The following is a 21,807-nucleotide window of genomic DNA, read 5'->3' on the forward strand; positions in this document are numbered from 1 at the left end:
ACCCAGCAAGCCAAAGACTTGCCAAAGCTGAGAGCCTCAAGAGTCAAGGGAGACCCAAGATGCTCTAAGGTGGCTTCCTCCCTCTGTGCACAGATGTTTCCCCCCAAACGCAGAATGTCTACCATCGGACAAATTTGCACCCAGAGTCTGTGAAGAGACAGTGTTAAATTCATGCAAGATCCACAACTTAATGGAGGATACAGCTGGAGAAAGACAGATGTATGTAAGCAAATAAACAGGTAATAGGATCATTTTTAAACTGTTGAGTAAAAGACAGAATAGGGTTCCGAGAAACAGAGAATAACTAAAAGGCAGAATAGCTAACAGGCTATTGGTGAGGAATTAATGATGTGTTTTGACCCCAGGATGACTGCAAGCCGAAGCCAGGCCTGGGGAGAAGGGCTTTTCTGGAAAGTACAAAGGCCCTGAGGTGGGAGCAAAACTGGGCTGTTCCTGGAAAAAAAAAAAAAAACAAAAAGGAGGCTGGAGCACCTCAAGGTAGAGAGAGAGCAGTGAAAAATGAGGGCAGCAGGTAGCAGCGGCACATCAGTAGAGATCTAGAGGAACAGAAAACAAATGTTGCTTACTTCTAACTGCTGGGGAAGTCAAAGGAGAATCTTCAGCAGGAGACTCAAAACATCTGGCGTCTGGCTTAAAAGAGTGACTGTGGCCACCTCTGGGGACCAGATCATCAGGAAGCTGGAAGGTGGCAGGAGTTGAAAGGTCCTGGAGTTGAGACGGGCCACCTGGGGAGGTGAGGTGGCTAGGGAAGGCAAAGGAGCTGAGTCCTGCCTGTACTACATGGAGTGAAGACTCCAGGACCTGTGGATGGGCCAAACATGGTGGGAGGTGAGAGGAGAGCCTGAGAGAAGCCCTGGTCTGTGTTTCCAAGGCATTTGCATGAATGGTGGTGCCATTTGCAATCATGGGGGAGATGAAGGAGGAGCCCTGTCCACCCAGGGAGGGGACCTCCTGGACGTCCTCTGGAGGCCACAAAGCAGACCCGCTAAGGTGAAGCGTGGCCCCCACTACAAGATAAACTATTCCCTGCACTTCCCCGGGGTCAGGTGGCTGGAGTCTCGTTGCACAGAGGTTCATTCTTACAGTAACAGACAAGGACGGGGTCATCACTGCAGTTTGGGGGCAGAAGGGCTGAATCAATTGGCAGTGAAATGAGAACGAGCCCTGGTGGCGACAAAGCAGGTTCCATGGAAATGACTCCCTAATTGTTAATCAATTGCAATTGACTTCCTGGTCCTTCACTAAGGATGGGCTGCGGGTCCTGCCTGAGCCTGGGCAGCCATCGGCCATTTGAAGCCAGCAAGGCCTTCTGAACCAAGTTCATGTCCTCCGCTCGGAGAAGACAATACCCAGGCAAGAGCAAAACTCGGAAGATGCGGGCACTCAGGTCAGCTCCATCCAAGAAATCTCTCTCTTCCTGAACCAGGGGAGACGGAGCAGGCTAAGTGACCCCAGAAACATGGCTCCCCACAGCCAAGCATTTCCAGAAAGAGGAGCTCCAGATGCCACCAAAATGAGCACAGTCTGCAAGATGGCAGTATGCAAGGCACAACTGCTGCAGCCAGAGGCCAAGGCACAGTGCCAGCAAGAGCCAAGCCACCTCGTGAGGACATCAGGTCTCCTTGTGGCTTCCAAGAGGTGCTGGAGAACAGATGGCCTGAGCCTTAAAGGGGGGTACCCTCAGAGGCCCAGATGCCACCATCCTGTCCTAAGAGGCTCCTGCTCCCTAACCTGCCTCCCTCTGCTCAGGAGGTTGCTGTGGTCCATAATTAATGTTCAACATGTGTCCTTGTTGGCGTCACTGTCACTGAGAGCAAAGGGCACACAGAGCAGCATCTCTGCTCCAGTTGGCTGTGGCAGAGGCTCTACCTGATGAGGCTGCACAGCTTCTAAACCCTCAAGTTGGAAATTTTCAGGTCAAGTGAAATCCGCAAGTTTTAATCTTGAGAATGAATTGGCTGGATCCAGAGATGTTGGGCGAACCAAATAAGCACCTCTGCTGGGCACATCCTGCAGGCTGCACCTGCACCACTTCACCTGGGTGGGGCAGGCATGTGGTCTCAGAGCTCAGGGAGGCAGCAGATGTGTCCTTCTCCTACCACTGTGCTAACTGAACACCAGGCACTGTGACAGACCCCCAGAGACAGTGCCCTGCCTCATCACAGAAGAGGACACAGAGGCTCCGGGGGAAAGATGGACTTGCCTGGTCCTCACAGCCTGTCAGAGGCACATCAGGGACCCAAGGCTAGTGTCCCCAGGATCCACAGACAGTGTTCTGAGCTGCTGTTCCCCTGACTTCTGCTCTCCTCCATCACACATTTCCAACCTTCTCCTTCTCAAAGGCAGTGGCTGGCCACTGCGGCAACTAGACCAGATGCCTCCATCCAGTTCTGCCCATCTCCAGGCAGGAGTGAGGGCTCCCCAACATGCCTCCCTCGGCCTTCAGCATGAGGAAAGCCAGGGAAGAAACCACTGACCCTGCAACTACTGGCGCTGGCCATGCACTCACTCAGCAACCAGGAGAAGCCACTGGTCCTCCCAGGACATCTGGGTTTGTAGACATCCACGTGTGGCCTAAAGGGCTCACCTGTAAGTACCCAGTGAGCTGGCTGCAAGCCTCCCAGGAGATGTGGTGTGACAGTCCTCATCATCTCCTGTCCTCCTGTGGGAACTTACCAGGAAAGTGCTTTCTGGGGAAGATCGTACTCAGCTCATCCAAAGATGCGGTTAAATTTGGAAGGTACCAGGGCACCACCTCCCCTTCTCTGTCCTTCATCGAGATTCCAACACAATCTGTGATCATGAGCATCATAAGACTCAAGGTCCCCAATGCAGGTCTCCATTCCCAAGCTCATGACAAAGGCATGATGTCTGGGTGGTAGCCAGGGCTGCACTGGGGCACTAGGATCTTCAGAGAGGCAGGATAAGCAGTGGAGATGGAATGGATTCTGAGACAGAGGTGCAGGTCCCGATGACATTTCTGCCATGATGTGATTTGGGGGGTTTAATCATATGGATTTAGATTCCTGCTTTTGTTTTGATTTAAGGGATTTGACTGCTAAATTTCCACCTGCAGATTTCTTTTAAACTTCAGTTTTTTTTCCAGTAAACCATGCACATGATAAATAAGTTCAAAGTGTACTTAAAAATATCAAGCATGATTAAGCTCATGTGTGCGGGAGGGATAATAACAGACCATCTGTGTCCCTTCAACATAGATTCGGAAGCAAAACACAAATGTGAAGCACTCCTGCTTTGAATTCCATTTTCACACTTGAACCCATTTCTCGGGCTTCTTTGTCTGCTCACAGATGAGGAGATGCCACAGAACACACTTGTCAACCCACCCTTTTACATAGCGGTGCCATATGGTACACGGGATTCTACAGCATGCCATTCACATTGAACAGTGGAAGAGCTGGTCTCTGAGTCTGATTTCAGGGTTTGTATGAAACTTCTGCTCAAAAAAGAAAAGGTTTGATCTTCACCAGGTGGATGAAGGACGTGTGGTGATGGTGTTGGCAGATGAAATCCAGCAGAACCACTGAGGCCACCACCAGACACCTGGGCCACCTTCCTGGAGAACAGGAGTAATCCAGAGTGTCCACAATATCCTGTGGCCATGAGTCACACGAAGCAGGCTCTCTCCACACTGTCTCTGTGGAGGTCATCCTCTGCACTGCAGGATGTCATGCAGCCTGGTGTCTTCACTGAAAACCAGTAGCAACACCTCCACCCTCAATTGAGAAAGCAAAAATGTCTCCAGTCATTGCCTTGTGTCTCCTGGGTGCCTGTCACCCTATTGAGAATCACTGATTAAGGTTATCTAAGTTTATCAAACTGAAGATTTACAACTGAAGGAATTGTTAAAATCTGAAACCAGGGACCCCTCTCCACACCTTGGGTCCCTCTTGTGATTTTCCATAACCAGCAATGCCGAGCCACACGACTGATGGGCAGGAAAGAGGCAGCCCCGTCCACCAACCTTGTCAGTATCTCCTGAAGGACATTCTGGAATTCACGCCTGTCCATTCCTTAGATTCAGAAATTGGTTTATACTTCCTGCCAGGAGAATGTGGGTCAGCCCAGCTGTCCTGTTTAATGTCTCAGTTGGTGAGGAAGATGGATTCGGGTCCCACCAGCATTAGATTCCCAAATCAAAATGACAGGATCAGGCAACCCAAACAGTAACGCTGCAAGAGCTCTGCCTCCTCCTGTGGGGACACTTCACCACCTCTCACCTGACCCCTCACCTAGGTGTTACTATGACTGCATTGGAGCCTGCTCTGATCTTGACATGGGGGTCACCATTGACCAAGGCCCCCCCATGAAGGCTGCAGATCTTCATTTTTGTTTGCTTGCTCCTTTGAACTAGTTTTATGTTATTTTTGAGACCATGTCACTGACATATGATTGGCATATAAAAACTGTAATATAGAATGTACACATTGGTGGCTGTGGAAATGAGGTGCACACCCATAAAACTGCTGCTACAGTGTGGAGATCCGTGACAGTGACTGGGAGACAAGAGTCTGAGATTGGGGTCCCTGATGACTTTATGGCTGTGGCATGCTTGGTGCTGGGAAAGTTTCTGTGCAAAGGCACAGGATGCCCAGTTGCTATGGAGATGTCCTCCATGATAGAGTCTTATCAGCCTCGACCTTATTTATTCTCAGGCAGGGCAGCTCCTGGGACTGAAGGAACTTTCTTGCTAAGATAGCCATAATTTTGACCAGCTCTGCTGCTCCTGAATCTACCTGTGAATTAGTAACTTTAAACAATGGACTTTCATGAGCTGCACAAGGCTTCTAACACTGCACAGTGCAACTCTAGGATGTAACTGGGAAAATAGCTGCATACTGTGGCTAACTCTGAAACTGTCATGAATACAAAGAATAATGCTTGCACAATCTTTAATCTGATTGAGGAACATATATAATAAAGATTGCTGGTGTAATTCTTCAGACCTGCTTCTCCACTAGAGAGCAGTGCTCCACTGGACCTCAGCTGTTTTGTCTTCAAGACCTGCGTGTGTTGACTCTTTATTTCTTCCAATCTCCCATCGTTCCTTGCTGGAACCTGTAGTTTAGCTTCACTGGTTACAACACTACCAGCACAGCAATGTCCGGAGCATACCCACCGCCCCCAAAATCCCTTTCCTGCCAGACTTCTGTATCTATTGTGATGAGGACATATGCTGGACCCTCTTACCACTTTTTCTAGTGCATCCCAGTGGTGCTTAGCTACAGAAAACTTTTCGAAAAATGCACTATTAGGTGTTTTTTTTTTTTTCAATGTGCAAACAGCATGGAGTGTACCTGTGAGACAGATGCCCAGTCTCCAGGCAGAATAACCCAGTCTCCAGGCATCTCCATTGTATACTGCATGTTGTCCACCACAGCCACTGGGCGACTCCAGATTCCCTCCTCCTTGTGGGACTGAGCCTCTATAGCGCCATTCCCCCATCACACCTGCCCGCAGCTACTGGCGGCCACCTTTCCCTTCTATTTCTATGAGGTTGACTCTTCCAGGTCCCTCACGTAATGGGACGAGGCATGATTTCCCCTCCATGCCAGGCTTACTTCCCTTTATCCACATTGTCACTGATGCTTGGTTGGATCCACATGAATGAATTTCTAAAATATCACAAAACATACCCAATAGATCTGAGGTTGTTTTGAAATAATTGGGGGTTCTGGCCATTCAGATGCTCAGTCCCACAGGGAAACAGAGCTGGAGCCAGGGCTGGAGCCTGCATCCACCATGCAGGATGGGTTCTGCAGTTGTCCTGAGTTCCCTTCCACCTGACCCTGTCCACTGGTCTACACACCTGGTTCTCGCTCCTGAATCTTGTGCTGAGCACCTTGCTGGGTTCACGTGCTCCCTCTCCTCCACTAGCTGGATAGCAGAAAAAGGAACCTTGACCCTCAGCAATCTGTGCTGTGTGCAGGAAATCTCACCCAGAATCCAAACACGGGAGGTCTCCCTTTCAATGTCCACCTGAGCTCTGCAAGCACCAGGTGTGTGAGGCTGTCTCTGTGCACTGCCCTGTGTTTTGTCCTATAAGTGTTACACTCTAAACCCCCCTCACCATGATGGTCACTGATGTTTTTTGGGAGTCTAATGCTGAGTAGAGACCGGGAAAGCTGACTTATACACATTTTCCATTCACTGCAATCCTGAAAAGGTGACTTATTGACTCAATTGTATAAATGGGGAAACTGAGGCACAGAGATGTTAAGTAACAATGAAACTCTCCTTGACCCCCTGATCACTGTGGTAATGCCACCTGAGCCAGCACTGTCCTTAAGTTCATGCTGGGCAGGCAGCCTGAGCTTACTTCCCAAGGATGGGGACCCAGGGTGGACTGTCAAGGGGGTGCAATGGTCCTAGGGCGGGGAAAGCTCGGTGGCAGAGGCAGGGGGTGGAGGAGGTGGGAGGAGGGATGGGGAGGGATGGGGGTGAACCCTCAGGTAACTTTTTGGCCATTATTAAGAAGAGGGAAACTTCCAAGAGATAAAAGAAGCCACTAGAAAGTTCAAGCAGGCGAGGACACCATCTGATGTGTGTTTGAAGAAGAGCACCCCTTCTGTTCCTCAGAGAGTATGCTTTAGGCTGTCCAGGGAGGAAGCCAGAGACAACTGCAGCCTCCCGGGACCGGAGAGCTGGCCTGGCCTGGTTCTGCAGAGCTCAAGCACTGCTCTCCCTGCATTATATTTAAACAGTCTGCACCTGCCTCCACTCCCTCAGGCCTCCACTCCCTCAGGCCTCCACTCCCTCAGGCTTTCACTCCCTCAGGCCTCCCTCTCCCTCTGGCCTCCACTCCCTCAGGCATCCACTCTCTCAGGCCTTCACTCCCTCAGGCCTCCACTCCCTCAGGCCTCCACTCTCTCAGGCCTCCACTCCCTCAGGCCTCTGTCTCCCTCTGGACCTTGGTCCTGTGAGAGTATAGACCCCGGTGGTTCCAGCCCTGTCACTGTAGACCCTGAAGCTTGGAAAGAGTTGGTAACCAGGGAACAATTACTGAAGGGGATGCCATGGGTCTGAGCTAAGTGTGAACTTCAACTGTGTTTTGAGGTGAATTTGATCCATTTTCTCCTTAATTAAAACCCTCGAGCCCCAGGTACCGAGCATCCAGATGCTCCTACCTTGGGTCTGCAGAAGGTGAGCATCATGGAGTCTGAGGATTCTGTGAACCTGGTCAAGAAGAACATCTGTATTTATTTATTTATTTATTTTTTCGTACCTGGGATTGAGTTCAGAGGCACTCAACCACTGAGCCACATCTCAAGCCCTATTTTGTATTTTATTTAGAGACAGAGTCTCACTGAGTTGCTTAGGACCTTGCTGTTGCTGAGGCTGGCTTTGAACTCTGAATCTTCTTGCCTCAGCCTCCTGAGCCACTGGGATGACAGGAATGTGCCACCACGCCCAGTGAGAACATTTGTATCTTGATTTTACTAACCTCTAACTGTGATTTAGCATTGTTCTTTAGTAATGAATAGAGACAAGCACACACACAAACACACACAGAGTAATAATAGTCCCCATGCCCATTCCTGGTGATGCAGACACCCTGGAAAGCCATTTGCAGGCACCACAGGTCCCGAGCCTGGGGCAGTGGTGGGGGCACCAGATCTGCACTGAGTCTTGCCCTTTAAAGCTGCAAGCACTACTGTACCACAGGCTGCTTTTATGGAATATTCTGATGTCATTATAATTGGTTTTCTTGGCAAGACTATAATTTTAGCAAGGCTATAATTTTACTTTACTCAGAGAAGTTTCTACAGGCCTCCCCAGACTGCCATGGCACTCATGCTCAGAGATGCTGGTCAGGCTGAGGGAACTGATGTGGACTCTCTGGCACGGACTTAGGTCCCCACATGGAATTTCAGGCATAACTTTGGGCACGCTGCCCATCCTCTCTGTACCTCAGGTTCCCAAGCTATAACATCAGGGTACAAACAGCACCTAGGTTTAGGTTGATTGGCAGATTTCCCTAGAGCCTACATAAAGAGGCTTGGCTACTTGGAAGGTCCCATGGTTCTGTGTTCTGGGTAACCTCGAATAATTGAAGAAAAGCCAAGTAGAGAGGGAAGGAGGAGGAGGAGGAGTTAGATATGAGGACAGCATCTGATAACTTGCCAACAGTGGGCAGAGTCACAGAAAGACGCCTGCAGGGGTTTACAGGTTCTAGAGAAAAACACACTTTTACCCTGGATTAGCTGCGCAGGATTTTGGGGCTCACAGCTAGTTATAGTGATGCACAGAACAGAAATACCAGGCCCCGTGGGTTACAGAAGTGCTGGTTATTTCACCCCTCCTGTCGCCATTAAATCAATTTATCACTCTCCATTTACCTCAGAGCAGGGGCTGGTACCCATGGACACTAAATAGATGCCACACCTGGACATGAAGGAAGAACCACTCAAGGACTGACTGGTGAGTACTTGAGGGCTTTCCTCTTTTGTCTTATTTATTTTTTTAATTGGGCTAAAATACACATAACACAAAATTCACCCTCTTAACCGTTTACAGGGGTAACGAGGTATCATGGAAGACACCCAACCATCTAGTTCCAGAAGAGTTTCATTGCCCCAAAGGAAACCCCGTACCTGGGGTCCTCACTCCCCGCTGCCCTGCTCCCTGGCAGTGGCCCAGCCACTCTCCCTCTGTGGACTGACTGTCCCGCTGCTTCCGCTCAGCGAGACCAGTGCCGTGTGGACAGCTGGGGCTAGCCCCGACCCACAGCCACCCCTGGCTGCTGGCTGTGGATCTCCTCACGCCCACCCTTCAGCTCCATGATGGTGCACGTGTTCCCAAGACGGGAATTGCCACCTTGCCCCAGTGCTGTGGTCAGTGTCCAGCAAGGCCGGAGGTCCCCTGCTCTGGCAGCAGAGTGGGGCGTCTGGGCTCCTGAGGTCACCAAAGCCACGTTTCCAGTCAGCTTGACCACACCCGGGCTGCATGGACCTGGCCAAGCTCTGCAGCTCCCTGTGCCCCAGCATCCCCATGGGAAGCCATAGTGTGCGAATTCAGGAGATGCTGTCAGCTCTGAAAGAGGAGAGTAAACAATTTTAGGCAGAGCTGGCTGACCCTCTGCTGCGATTCTCTCCCTCTCTTTCTTCTCCAAGAGCTCACCTCGCAGCCTCCTGGGAGCAGAGACACCAGATGAGAGCAAAGAGCCTGGCAGATTACCATGATGTCACCCAGTGCTGGCCAATGAGATGCCAGGGCCACTCCCTGGCAGCCCCCAGAAGGTCCTCTGTCACCTGAGTGAGGGACACATGCTGAGGACCACCACCACCTCTTCCCTTCCGGTTGCCGGCCACACCTGAGTGCAGTCATGGTACCTGGACTGCTGACCACCATCTTGTATCATGAGGTGTTAAGTGTGAGGTCAAGGGAAAATGCCCTGAGGATGGTGGGTGCCAGGAGAGGGTGCCAGCTTCTCTCCTGCTCCTCTCCACATGGGGGTTGGGGGACAGCAGTTTCCTCCTGGTTCCTATTCCCAGCATTCCCTTCTCAACTCTGCCCCCAACAGTGCTGGCCCCCAAATACAGAAGGGCAGTCTGGGGACACAGGGACTAGCCCAATCTCCAGCTGCTGTTCTCTGTGCTGTGCTTTTAATTCAGGACGTGAGTAAATCTGCAAGATTTTTAAAAAGATATCCCAGCACAATTCACAATTGCTCACTTATGGAGCCAGTCCAGGTAGGTGCCCATCAGCAGATGAGGGGGTAAAGAAATTGTGGGCCATGTCCCTGATGGAGTTGGCTCTCTGGAGCAGCAGAGTCCCATCATTTGTGGCTAAATGGATGGGACAGAAGAACAACCTGGTAAGTGAAATAAGCCAGACTCAGAAAGTCAAAGGTCGAGTGTTTTCTCTCATCTGTGAAAGTTCGAGAGAGAGAATGGAACATGAAAGGGAGAGCTCATGAAAAATAGGAGGGAAATGGAGTAGAGCAGGGGACTGAGAGGGAGGAAAGAAGGAGGGCCATGGGGAAGCAGCAGGGAATGGAATCTGCCAAATTATGCCATGTCCACCTGCAAGTCAGCTTGCAATGAGCACACCTGCGTGTTTATTTATTATAATGCAATAATAATAACAATAATAATAATAATAATAGTAATAATAATAGTAATAGGAAATCAACAGAGTAGAGCAAGCAGATCAGTTGGAGGCAAGAGCGGGGGACAGGAAGGGAAGGTGTGGGGGAATAAGATTGGAAAACTATGTTCTGTGCATGTGCAGATTTGGCAGAGTGGTCCCACCTACTGTGTGTATGATCACAATCCACTAATTTTGAGATTTGAAAATAGAGATATTACAAAAGATGCCACTAGTGCATTGATGGAGAACAGGGATATTCCAGAGGATGATGTGTGCTGCCCTGTTCTGAATGAATAACTCTGTTTAAAGACAAAAAAATATGTGGCTCAACTACTGATCTCCTGGTTCTTGATTTATAAGAAAGAGGTGCCTTGGAAGCCCTATGTGAGTGTAGGACATGTGACATCTTCCTTTGAGAACAGACTTTTTTTTTCCTTCAGAAAGAAACAGGGCAGTGTGTGGGGTTTAGAGGGAGATGAAAGAATTGATTAAAAAAAAAACTCACAAAACAACATTGTCACCTGTCAACCTTCATCTCCCGTAATCAGTGCCTGAAAATAGCTTCAGAGCCAGTTAGTTTCCAAGGTAAACCAAGAAGCACAGTAAAGCAAACGAGCACCCAGCCTGGCCTGCTTCCTGGATGGCAATCAAGTCAGCAGTGTGTTCTAGAATGTTCCTAGCCTTAGGTAGACTGGGGTGGCAAGAGTTCTAATAGCCACCGGGATCTGAGAAGACCCAGGTATGACTCTTACGGGATGTGACCCAGACATCAACTGTCTGCTTCTAGGAAGAGCCTGGGGTCACTCATCTGTCCACCTTCTTCTCTGGCCCAAGCACTGTCACTGTCCACCTGGGTTATTGACACATCTTTCCAAAAGGTCTCCTGCTTCTGCCTTTGCCTCCACCACCCCCTTCTCCCTGTGCAGAGCCTAGTGACCCTGTTACCGTCTGCCTGCTGCTCCTCAACCCAGAACCCTCCACCCACTCACACCTGGCCCAGCTGAATTGAGGCCCCTCCTGCCTGTCCAGCCTTGACACCCTGAGCCCCCTTGCCTGCACTGCCCAAGCCTATCTGCAGTTTGCTGTGGGCCTTCCTCTGTTCACACTGCCCCAGCCACTCTGGCCTCCTTACTGTGTCCCCCACTACCAGCACCCACTGGTTTCTGTGCCAGGCCTTGGCCCAAGCTCACTTGTGCCCACGGACTGCCTTCCCTCCTCCAGGTCTCCTGGCCAACCCCCCTTCCTGGGTCAGGACTTGCTGATGGCTCTACTAAGACTCCTCCACCCAGCCTGGTCTCACTGTCCTCCGCCGTGCCTTGTTTTTCACCAGAGAACCAAGCACCTAACACGCTAGGTATTCCACTCATTTTAGCGTGTGCCTCCCCGCTGTGGGGACAGTTTCACGAGGGCCGGGACATTGTCCATGTTCAGCACTGCTGTTCTAGTAGTGATTGGCACGTGGTAGGCATTCTGCAAATATGCCATGGAAGGATGCACTGATGGGTGGACGGACAGATGGACACGTGGAGGAGAGAATGACGGATGGATGGTTAGACAGGTTGACAGATGGATGGATGGAAGGATTGACAGATAGCACCACTGTAAGTCTGCAGCAGACTAAAATCACTTGGGTACTTTCGTCTTCCAGGAGACATATTTCGGGTTCTATTCTACAAACCCCAACTTCACACTCCTCTCTCTTGCTCTCATTGCCCATCAACTGCCTTCCAATATTTTGCTGTTTGAATTTTAGGATCTTGGCAGCCAAGTACATCCCTTTCAAATCCCACTCCCTCCACAACAGAGGCAGATCTTCCTTTGCCTCAGAGGAAATTAGCAAATCCAGGCCAACCTGGACCCTTGAGTGTAGGTTGGGCTCTGCACTTGGGCAGTCCCCACGTATCTTCTGGGGCGCTGGGTGAGCGCCTCAGAGTGCGCAGCTATCGTCCCTGCCCTTGCATCAGCTTCCCCCGTCCCGAGGTCTGAACCATGGTGAGACCCAAGTCTTTGGAGACTGTGTGTTCCACTTCTTGGATACGAAAACCACATCTAGTTTATTGCTGAATCCCCCAGTGCTTTGTGAGGGAACCAGAGCTTAATAAATATTTGTTAATTTCAAAATGGGAGCAATCCATTCAGATAACAAGGGAAAGATGATCACGGCTGAGGGAAAATGGCTCAGGGCAATGTCCCTCAGCAAGGCAGGCAAAGAAATGCTGAGATTTCTAAAGGAGCTCTTGTTACAACTGACTCAGTACTGACAGGGACAGTCAAGGTGACCTTCCCCACGGAGTGTGGATAGTGACAGGGATTACCATCTCTCTCCAAGCAAAATCACAGCTCCCAGTGACCTGGGGACTCTGGTAATCACCAGTGATTATTTAAATGCCAGTACAACAAAGAAGTTAAAGCTAGTCCAAAATTACATACCACACACACACAGACACACACACACACACACACACACACACACACACACACACACTTGCACATGTGCCTGGGTGTGTCTGAGAGGATACAACGAAGGAAACAGAAACCGAGGTTAATGGTATATATTCCCAGCATCCTCCAAATGCAAGGGCACTGGGTTGCACAGACACACAGACAAAACTCCAGCCCCAGAAGCTGGAGAATCCAGTGTGGAACCAACAATTAGCTCCCGAGTAGAAGGCTACCCTGTATGCCATTTAGGTCAAAAACCAAATCAGAATTCTTATAATGTTCAATTAACCCAAGGTCTCTCCAACACTTTTCATCTGGGCAACAGTTCAATGGAGGGGATTTGTGGACTCTCATAAACCTGAAGTGTGTAAATATCTTGGAGTGAGGCACTCTTCTGCCACAGAAATTAAATGCTCCATCTCCCACTAATGGGAATCCAATAATTTGGTCCTATCACCTGGTTGGTTCATCATGTTAATTACAAAAGCCTCCAACTCCTTCTTATAGGACCAGGGCTGTCAGTCTGGGCACTGACATTGTAGATCAGCTTGTTCTTTTTGTCAAGGGCTGATGGATGCATATCTGATGTTGAAGCACCTTTTCTGGCTTCCCTGCTAGATACCGGTAACATCCCAGGGTGACACTGCTCCATGTCCCCTTGGAGACAGGATGCTCCCAGTTGAAACTATCATTGCAGGATAATTAGTCTAAGGTAACTTGCTCTAGCTGCATGTGTATTTGTGTGGATGTAGTTTCTAACTTCCCCACTGCTGGCTGATGCTGCCCAGTTTGAAAGTCCTGAATCACAGTGTGAGGCTCTGCCCATGCCCGCACCTGCAGGGGTTTGGTTAGGAAAGGTTGATTTCTTCTGAGCAATTACAAGCTGAGATGCTTATATGACATGGTAGCAAATAATAAGAAAGTTGCTTCCCATCATTCCTAAGACTTGCTCAGTTTGGAGAGTTGGGAAAGGCTGCTCAGGATAGGGAAGGGAAGTTACTCAATGCCTGAGTAGCTGTATTTCTGGAGGGGAAGTGAGTTTACCATGTTCAGGACACAGCAGAGCAGTGTGTGCCACACTGCAGTTTTTGGCATGATGGGGGTTCCCAGTAATGTTGAGGTTTGCGTGGGAGTTGGTGCCTAAAGGATGGAGACAACAGATGGGTTCAGAATGGAAGGTGATGTTTCTTCTGGTAGCTGAGCTGGTGTGACTGCATCCATGCTGGGTTCATGAGGTGCTGCAGAGCTTCTGAGGTCCACTGGGGAGCATTTTCCAGAGAGAAATCTGCAGAAATTTAACCCCATCTGACTCACCATTAGCCTGTATTAAAATAAAAATGCACTTTATGGCTTAACTTGTTGGAAAGCAGAAGTCAAGAGAGAGTGATGTGTAGGCTTCCCCATCGGGTTTGCTTTATGATTCTGCCATGGTCCTGAAACAGAATGTTTTAGATTGAGTGAAACAAAATCCGAGTCTCTGTGACCAGCAGTCTTGGTGGCAACCCATATTCTCATGATCGATCCCTGATCCTCTTGTGGATGGATGGACACAGACAGATGGAGGGGCCCAGTGACCTAACTCCAGGCTTAATGTGCTTATTTGCCTTCGCTCATGCAACCACAAAAAATCACATCCCCAAATAGCCGGTGGGTGGAGAGGTACGTGTTCTTGTCTCTAGAAATTAACAACACATTTTGCTGAGCTCCAAGCCAGGGACAATTCACCTTCCCAGGACCTTGGCCGGCAGGCCCATGTTGCTGAAATATCTTCTCAGCAAGAAGGACGCACAGCACCAGGACTGGACCTCACAGTCAACTGGCCCCTGGCAGCAGTGGCAAGGGACTGCCTGGGACCTCTCTCCTGAGGAAATCACCCCTGAGACACTGGCATCCATCTGAACTCAGCCGAACCCTGAGCGATAGCCACGGCCCTCCTTCACCTGGGAACAGACAGGCTGCCTTCTAAATCATAGGGTAAGAAGGCATTGCATACAGATGGCCTAACCTCACGCGTCTCTATGTTGGAAAGTCATGCCACTTATTCCTAATACACGCTGAGAATCACATTCAAAATGTGATTAAACACCACCAGCCAAGGAAGGCTGTTATGCTTTGCAGCTGATTAGCAAGGGAGGCTGGCGCACATGGTGCACAGGGTAAATGGATCTTCTAAATGACACTGTTGGTCTGTCTGCATTTTGTTGTTAGTGAAATGGCTGGGAACACACATAACTAATAATGCTAAAGAGTAGAATGTCAAGATTCAAATCTTAATAGCCTCATTTAAATTAAATTTGTATTGATTGTCCTTCTAATTATTTTTCCCAGCCTCCAACCAGGGCACTTTCCTCCACTGTGGTGGAAGTCCTTTCCCTGCCCCAGGGCTCTGTAAGATGCACCAATTCTGGAGAAGTTGAAAGGCCTGCTAAAGTGAATCTGAAAAAGACTTGTAGCTGAAGCCTCTGGTCTTTCTTTCTAAAATCTCATCTGGAAAATATTGTAGAAATTTAAGGCCAGACCCTCAGACTACATTTGCTATCATAAGAACAGTCTCCAATGGGTGGCATGGAGGAGGTCTCCCGCTACATGTCAGTCCTGACTCATGTAAGCGCTCCATGCTGTGAGGTATGCAGAGAGCTTGAAGACACTCTGATTAGCTCATTCACATTCAGCAAGCGGTCCCTGGGCACCTGGAGACAGATTTCCCAGCCTGGAGTCAGGTACTTTGCACAAATATGCCCTATGCTAGAAGCCTGTCCATTTATAAACTGGCCAGGCACGGCAGTTAGGATGGCCACATGAGCTAACTCCTAAGCCAACGCCGCCCTCTGTGCACACTCAGGGACAGCAGGGGCCCAGGGTCTCTTTGGAGCATTTCACCCACCTGGACAGACATGCCTAGGAGATTCTCAGGGGTAGAATATCTCCTTTAGGAACCACAGGTTACAAGTACAACTCTCAGCCAGGGTCAGTGGCCCATGCCTATAATCCCAGTGGCTCAGGAGGCTTGTGTATGAAGATCCCAAGTTCAAAGCCAGCCTCAGCCACTTAGCCAGGCATTAAGCACCTTAGGAAGACCTTGTCTCAAAGTAAAAAAAAATAATAATAATAAAAAGGGCTGGGGATGTGGTTCAGTGAGTAAGCACCCCCAGGTTCAACCCCTGATGCAAAAACAGTATACCTCTCTCTCCTGGGATTTAGAGCGTTAGGGGTGCTAGAAGGGCCAGAGTTTGTATGAGAAGAGAGTCTGCCTGGGAGGAAAGCCCAGCCAGGGGCAGGCAGAGTGGAGAGTGAGAGGCTGGCCCAGACACAGACACCGCAGCCTCTGGATTCAGTTACATTAGCTGTTTGTTCATTTTAACACAGACTTTATTTTGTAGAGTATGTTTTAGTCAGATTTTTCGTTGCTGTAACAAAAGACCTGATGAGAACAATTAGAGCAGGAAGAGTCTATCTGGGGCTCATAGTTTCAGAGGTCTCAGTCCGTAGAGGGCCAGCTCCATTGCTCTGGGCCTTAATGAAGCAGAACATCAGAGGAGGAGAGCATCTCAGGACATGGAACCAGGTGAGAGAGAGAGAGAGAGAGAGAGAGAGAGAGAGAGAGAGAGAGAGAGAGAGAGAGAGAGAGAAGGAGTATTGAGCTCCCCTCACCATGGACAAAATATGAACCCCAAAGCCACGTATCAAATGACCACCTCCTCCAGCCACACCCCACCTGCCTACAGTGGTGCCCAGCTAATCCCTGCAGGGACTAATGAATCTCTAACCCATTCCTCCACTTCTGAACCCTCTTGCATCTTCTCACACAGGACCTCTCGGGACACCTTGTGGCTCACAGAAGAGCTGCATGGAAGGAACCGAGTTCCCTCGCTGTGCCCTGCTCACCCACCTTTAGGTGCAGTGCAACCCCACAGCAGCGATGGCACCTGTGGCACTTTGGGTAAACAGGGAGCCTGCTCAGATGCAGCCCTCACAGACTCCAGGGTTTACAGGGGGCTTCTCAGCACTGAGTGCTTTGCAGGTCTTGCCAAATGCATGAGGACAGGTGGCATCACTCACAGGGTCCTAAGACCCTCAAAATCCTGCATCTCCTCACTCCTCCCTGCGCCCCCATAAATCCCACAGGTCTTTTCGATGTCCCTGTCTCTCTGGCTTCTTCAGGACAACACAGAGTTGGAGTCATGGAGTTTGTCCTTATTTTAAAGTGGTTTCTTACAGAAGATGCAAAGTTGTTAATGCATCCTGTGAGCTCTGTGTTCTGAGGGATGAGTGAGACCATTAGATCCCACATGTTGACAAGGTCACATTTAGGATTACTATTTTGTTATTTGTTTGGGTGTTGCCTAATTTGGACTGCTTAAGACTATCAGTGACAAAAACCACTGTGGTCATGTGTCTGGGGGGCAGATGCTGATGAAGCTGAGCTGCCTTGGGCTGGGCGGACCCTGGGGCCATTCTGCTCAGTGCGGCTCTTAGGCTTCTAATGGGCCATCACAGGAGTGGTCCATTGTGCCTCTAAGAGAGTGGATGGCAGTTCAGAACATGCAGGACTTCCCAACCTGGGCTCCACGCAGGCAAAGCAACACCCGTTCCTGTTCTGTTGGCAAAGCAAGGAGCAGAGGTGTCCCTGGAGACAAGGGGCTTGGATGTACACCTGGCTTTTCACGGAGAAGCAGATGAGTCAGAGGACAAGGGAATCAACACCTCCCTCTACCACAGTTCTGAAATCAAACCACCAGGCTTAGATAGGTGGACAGACAATGGGTGGACCCCTACAGTATATGCATATAGGAAAGTCTGATTTAGAAAGAAAGGTCAGCAAGGTGCAGTGGCACACTCCTGTAATTCCAGTGGCTTGGGACACTGAGAAAGGAGGATCGTGAGTTCAAAGCCAGCCTCAGCAAAAGTGATACACTAGGCAACTCAGTGATTTTCTGTCTCTAAATAAAATACAAAATAGGGATGGGGGTGTGGCTCAGTGGTCCAGTGCCCCTGAGTTCAACCCCTGGTAGCTCCCCAAAAAAGAGGAAAAACTACTCTTCCATGAGAAAGAAAGGGAATATTGAGGAATGAGCTCAAAGTTCCCACCACAATGTGGCCACTGTCATTTGTACCATTATAGAGAGGTAACGTCACCCAGGGTAACATGTTCCCACCCTATGGTGGGCATTCCCAGAAGAGACATGGAGGTGTGCTGTGTACGCCGTTCTTGGGATGGTAAGAATTTTCCATTTTTTTCCTTCTGCACCAGGCGAGTGGGTAGATGTAAATGACTCCAGAGCCCTGCTGTCCAACTGGCACCCACAAGTGACTTGTAGACACTGAAATTGAAATTATGAAATAAAGTAAAATAAAAATCCAGCTCCCTGGCGGCTCCAGCCACATTTCCCTTGCTGGACAGCCCCACGCGGCTGCCGAGGAAAACAACACAGAGGAAGGTCTGGCCACCCAGGAGGCTCTTTGTTGGACAGCTCCAATCTGCAACAGGGAGCTTCCTTATGTCACCTCTGTGCCCTGTGGGGACACAGGTTGTCATAACACGCAGTGCTGGTTTGGGGTTGGCATGTTGGCATCAGATGCTAACGTAACCTGGTAGTGCGGTTCGAATGCTGAGGTTTAAGTCAATATGTGGGGAGAGATCATGAAAACCAGAGGTGTCCAAAAATGAGAAAAAACAATGTGTCATGTGAAAGTACGAAAGAAATAGCTTTTTAAAATAGTGAGGAAAAGGCTTCATACAGAAGGCTGGGAGCAGGCTGGGACGTCTTCCTCCAGGACTCTGTGCAGCATGGTTTTCTAAGGCAGGTGACTCCATAGAACCAAGTCTGCAAACTTACTCTGATTTTAAATGTCGTGTTGAGACTTGGTCAAAATAGGGAGAAAAAATTTGTGTGCAACATCATAAAACCATCTCCCTCGCCACTCGCATTTTTATTTGTGGGTTGATGGGAACATGCCGTATATGGAGGGTGGAGGGAGCAAGAGGAGAGGACGCCTGGGTACTTAAATCCAGACTCGGGGAACATTGCTGTAATTCTGATTTAATGTCAGCTCTGTCAGAATCAAGCTCTCATCTTCTCCATGCAAAAGATAATTTATGTCTTAATGGCATGAACACTTTACCTCCCACTGTTTTTTAAATCACATTCAAGCCCATATCCCTCTTTTTAGAATACTATATGTTTCACTTTCACTTAGAGGTGGCTGTGTGAATTATAAAGTGTCTCAAGCTCAAAAGCAATCATATCTTAATTTTTAAAGTTTATCAGACAAAAAAAAAAAGCAGAGCCTTCCAGCTGCAGAGTGGTGAAATGATCCTGACTTATGGGATAGATATCTGTCTTCTTTAACCCTCCTCTGCCTCAGGAGAGAGACAAGGACCCGGTTCCTCAGCTGGGGGAGATCACCTCTCATTCCCCCTTTTCTTTTTTAGTAAAACATTTCATTTTGGTGGGGGCTAATTATAGTTCCTTCTGGATTTGATTTTCACTTGACTTTGGAAAAACGTAAATTATTTTTGTTAAGATCAAACAGCTCTGGAGGCGTTTGGTAAAACTTAAACACAACCTACTGTATGGTATGCGGATTGTGGGTCTGAGTGTGGTTTCCTCTCTGACCTAGGTGGGAGCTGGGATCTTGAGGAGGAGAGCCCCCAGTCCCAACTACAGGGGCTACTGTAACACACAGATCCATGGGTGAAGACCCAGTGGTAGAAATGAGGCCCCACGTCTGGCCCCAGAGCCCAAGGGGAGGAATTGCTGGGGCCAAAGTGGAAACTGCTCTTTCTGACTCAGTGTCTGGTTCTCACTACAGCCTGAACGCCCCTCATCAAAGTCTGGAAAGAGACTTCCCCCCACAAGGCCATTTCAGATAAAGCAAATATCTGAAATAGAGCACTTTTAGGCTCCTAAACAGCAAGGTTCTTTCCCAGGGAAACCATTGAACTAAAGGAAAAGTTTAAAAGCAGACCTTGGAGGGACAGTGAGCCAGGCCAACTCTTCCCAGCACGAGGAGGTTGCAGGAGGGTGACTGTGCCTCTCGGAGGAGTGATGGTGCTTTAAAGGAAAGCAGCCTCCTGGTGTCTCTGGTCTCTGCACCTCCTCCTCCTTCCACCAGAGAACTGGGAACAGGGTGGTTTTCTATGACATGCTTACTGGACAGTTGAAATGAATGACAGCTGCATTGTGTTGATCCATGGCTGCTTCTTAAACCTTCGTGAGCATCTTATGGTGCCCTCTGAATTTCATTCCACACCTTGCAGACAGGGAACCTCATGCACCTGCAGTCTGGTGCAATAAGAGTGACTTTTCCCCTGTCTCCTACCTTTGGATGGAATTGTGGCCTTCTGAGGACCCTGGAGGGGCTGGAAGGATGGGTCAAGCCGCTTGAAACTCTGTTGCTAGACCTGGGTCACAGTCTGTGCCTGGATGGATTGCAATATTAACACAGGGCTTTGTAACAGATTCTCCCACAAGAGTCACACACAGAGGTGGGACCTATGGGCCAGAGACCCCCTCAAATCAGGTTAGGAGGCAGATTGGTTCTCAGGGCCCCTTGGTTCTCTGAGCTACTGAACAAGCCCTGGAGACAGTAACTCCCTCTTGGTGCATTCAGATTCCTCTTCACACCTGCTGCGTTCCCTCAAGCACTCCTCCCTCTGTGCCTGTTTCTCTTCTGTGTGGACACATTCCTATTCTTTGGTTCCTTTATTCTTTCAATTGAAGTTCCTTAAAATAGTTACTTAGCTTTAAATTTTCTCCCACAGATCTTTGTAATAAGAAGCCTGTCCTCGATGTTACTGGGTGCCATTATGTTTGGCTCTAACAATCTACTCGTTATGGTTTAGCAGAGAGGTGTCCCCAAAAGATCACATGTGAGACAATGTGAGAATGTTCAGAAGTGCCAGACTGGATTGTAAGCGCTGTAGCCTAATGGGTGGATCACCCGCTGACGTGCTTTCTTGGGGTGATGAGTGTGGGTGGGTAGGGTGGGACTGGAGGGGGTGGCTGATGGGGTGTTCCTGATGAATGGAGCTCTGTCTCCGGGTCTCATGCCTGGGCGTCCTTCCTCTGGGCACCTCTGCCCTGATGTTCTGCTTCATCCCGGCCCAGGGCAATGGAGTTGGCCAACCACGGACTGACCTCTGAAACAATGAGCCAAAGTGAACTTTTCTTCCCGTATGTTGTTCTTGTCAGATCTTTTTGTCACAGCAGGGAAGAAGCTGCCTTGCACCCTGCCAGACACTGGCCCAAAGTGTGGTGCCGCCTCCTCTTCCCACCAGCAGTGCAGGGTGGGCAGTGCCTGCACCATGGCCAGTGCTGGGGAAGCCTGTCTCAAATATCAGGCCTTCTGAGAGTGCTCGGAGCCTCACACTTGGCTCTGGCCCACATTTCCCAGAACTTGCGGTGCTGAGTGTCTTGGCTCTGTGCTTATTTGCCATCTGTTTATCTCCTTCAGTGAAATGTCTCTTCACATAATTTCCCCATGTTTAGTTGAACTTGGGAGAGTTTTTCAGGCACTCTGGACACAAGTCACTTATGTTATTTCTAGATCTTTTCCAGACTTGGACTTCCCCCTTTGCTTCTGTTTTAGGAGTATTGCTACCAAGACCTCCCTAAGGGATGGCTGGTGGAGAGAATGGAGCGGGGAAAACTACGTCGAGGCCTTTGGTTGGTGGTGGGCTCTGGGGGGGTACAAACCCATCATGCCAGTGTTTTCTTCAAGTCATTAGTGGATATTTTCTGCAATATTTGACTTAGGCTATAATTTAAAACCATCGGCCCTTCACAGCTGGCCTGTGAACAGCTGCAATGGCAGGTCAGTGGACGATATCCCTTCCCACAAATAGGCACAGGGTGACTTAATATTCACATCCAGAAAAATGAGCTTTGTTCCATGTTCTGTGCCGTAGACAAATACTAACTCAAAATGAATCTGAAACACTAGTGTAAAACTACAAACAATAACACTTCATGAAAAAAAAAATGTATGAGAATCTTTGTAATCCTTAATTAGATACACTCTAGATACAGTTTAGATCCTGTCTTAGATACAGTATAAAAAATACTTAACAAAATCTGGGTAATAATGATTTTATTAAAATTAAAAGTTTTGCTCTTTAAATGGCAGTTCTCCGCATGGATAAGTTGTACTGCAAGAAAGTAGTCTATGCTTGGTGATTCACTTCTTGACTGAAAATTCTGTAAAGTGAAAACTTATCTATAGACAGGA

The 21,807-nt window shown here is 49.0% G+C and overlaps 1 long non-coding RNA gene across 2 annotated transcripts; it reads left to right on the plus strand.

The window, feature by feature from the left end:
- The first annotated feature begins 8,184 nt into the window (after window positions 1-8,184).
- LOC144373135 (uncharacterized) lies at window positions 8,185-17,937 on the plus strand. Of its 2 annotated transcripts, XR_013432896.1 has the most exons (3): window positions 8,185-8,463; window positions 9,156-14,550; window positions 16,386-17,937. It is a non-coding gene; the product is annotated as an uncharacterized LOC144373135 (long non-coding RNA). The 2 variants fall into 2 exon arrangements; XR_013432895.1 differs by lacking the exons at window positions 9,156-14,550; window positions 16,386-17,937 and adding an exon at window positions 8,560-9,105.
- The last annotated feature ends 3,870 nt before the right edge of the window (window positions 17,938-21,807 follow it).

The sequence above is a fragment of the Ictidomys tridecemlineatus genome, unplaced genomic scaffold (genome assembly GCF_052094955.1).
Source record: "Ictidomys tridecemlineatus isolate mIctTri1 unplaced genomic scaffold, mIctTri1.hap1 Scaffold_254, whole genome shotgun sequence".
In the NCBI taxonomy this organism is placed as follows: Eukaryota; Metazoa; Chordata; class Mammalia; order Rodentia; family Sciuridae; genus Ictidomys; species Ictidomys tridecemlineatus.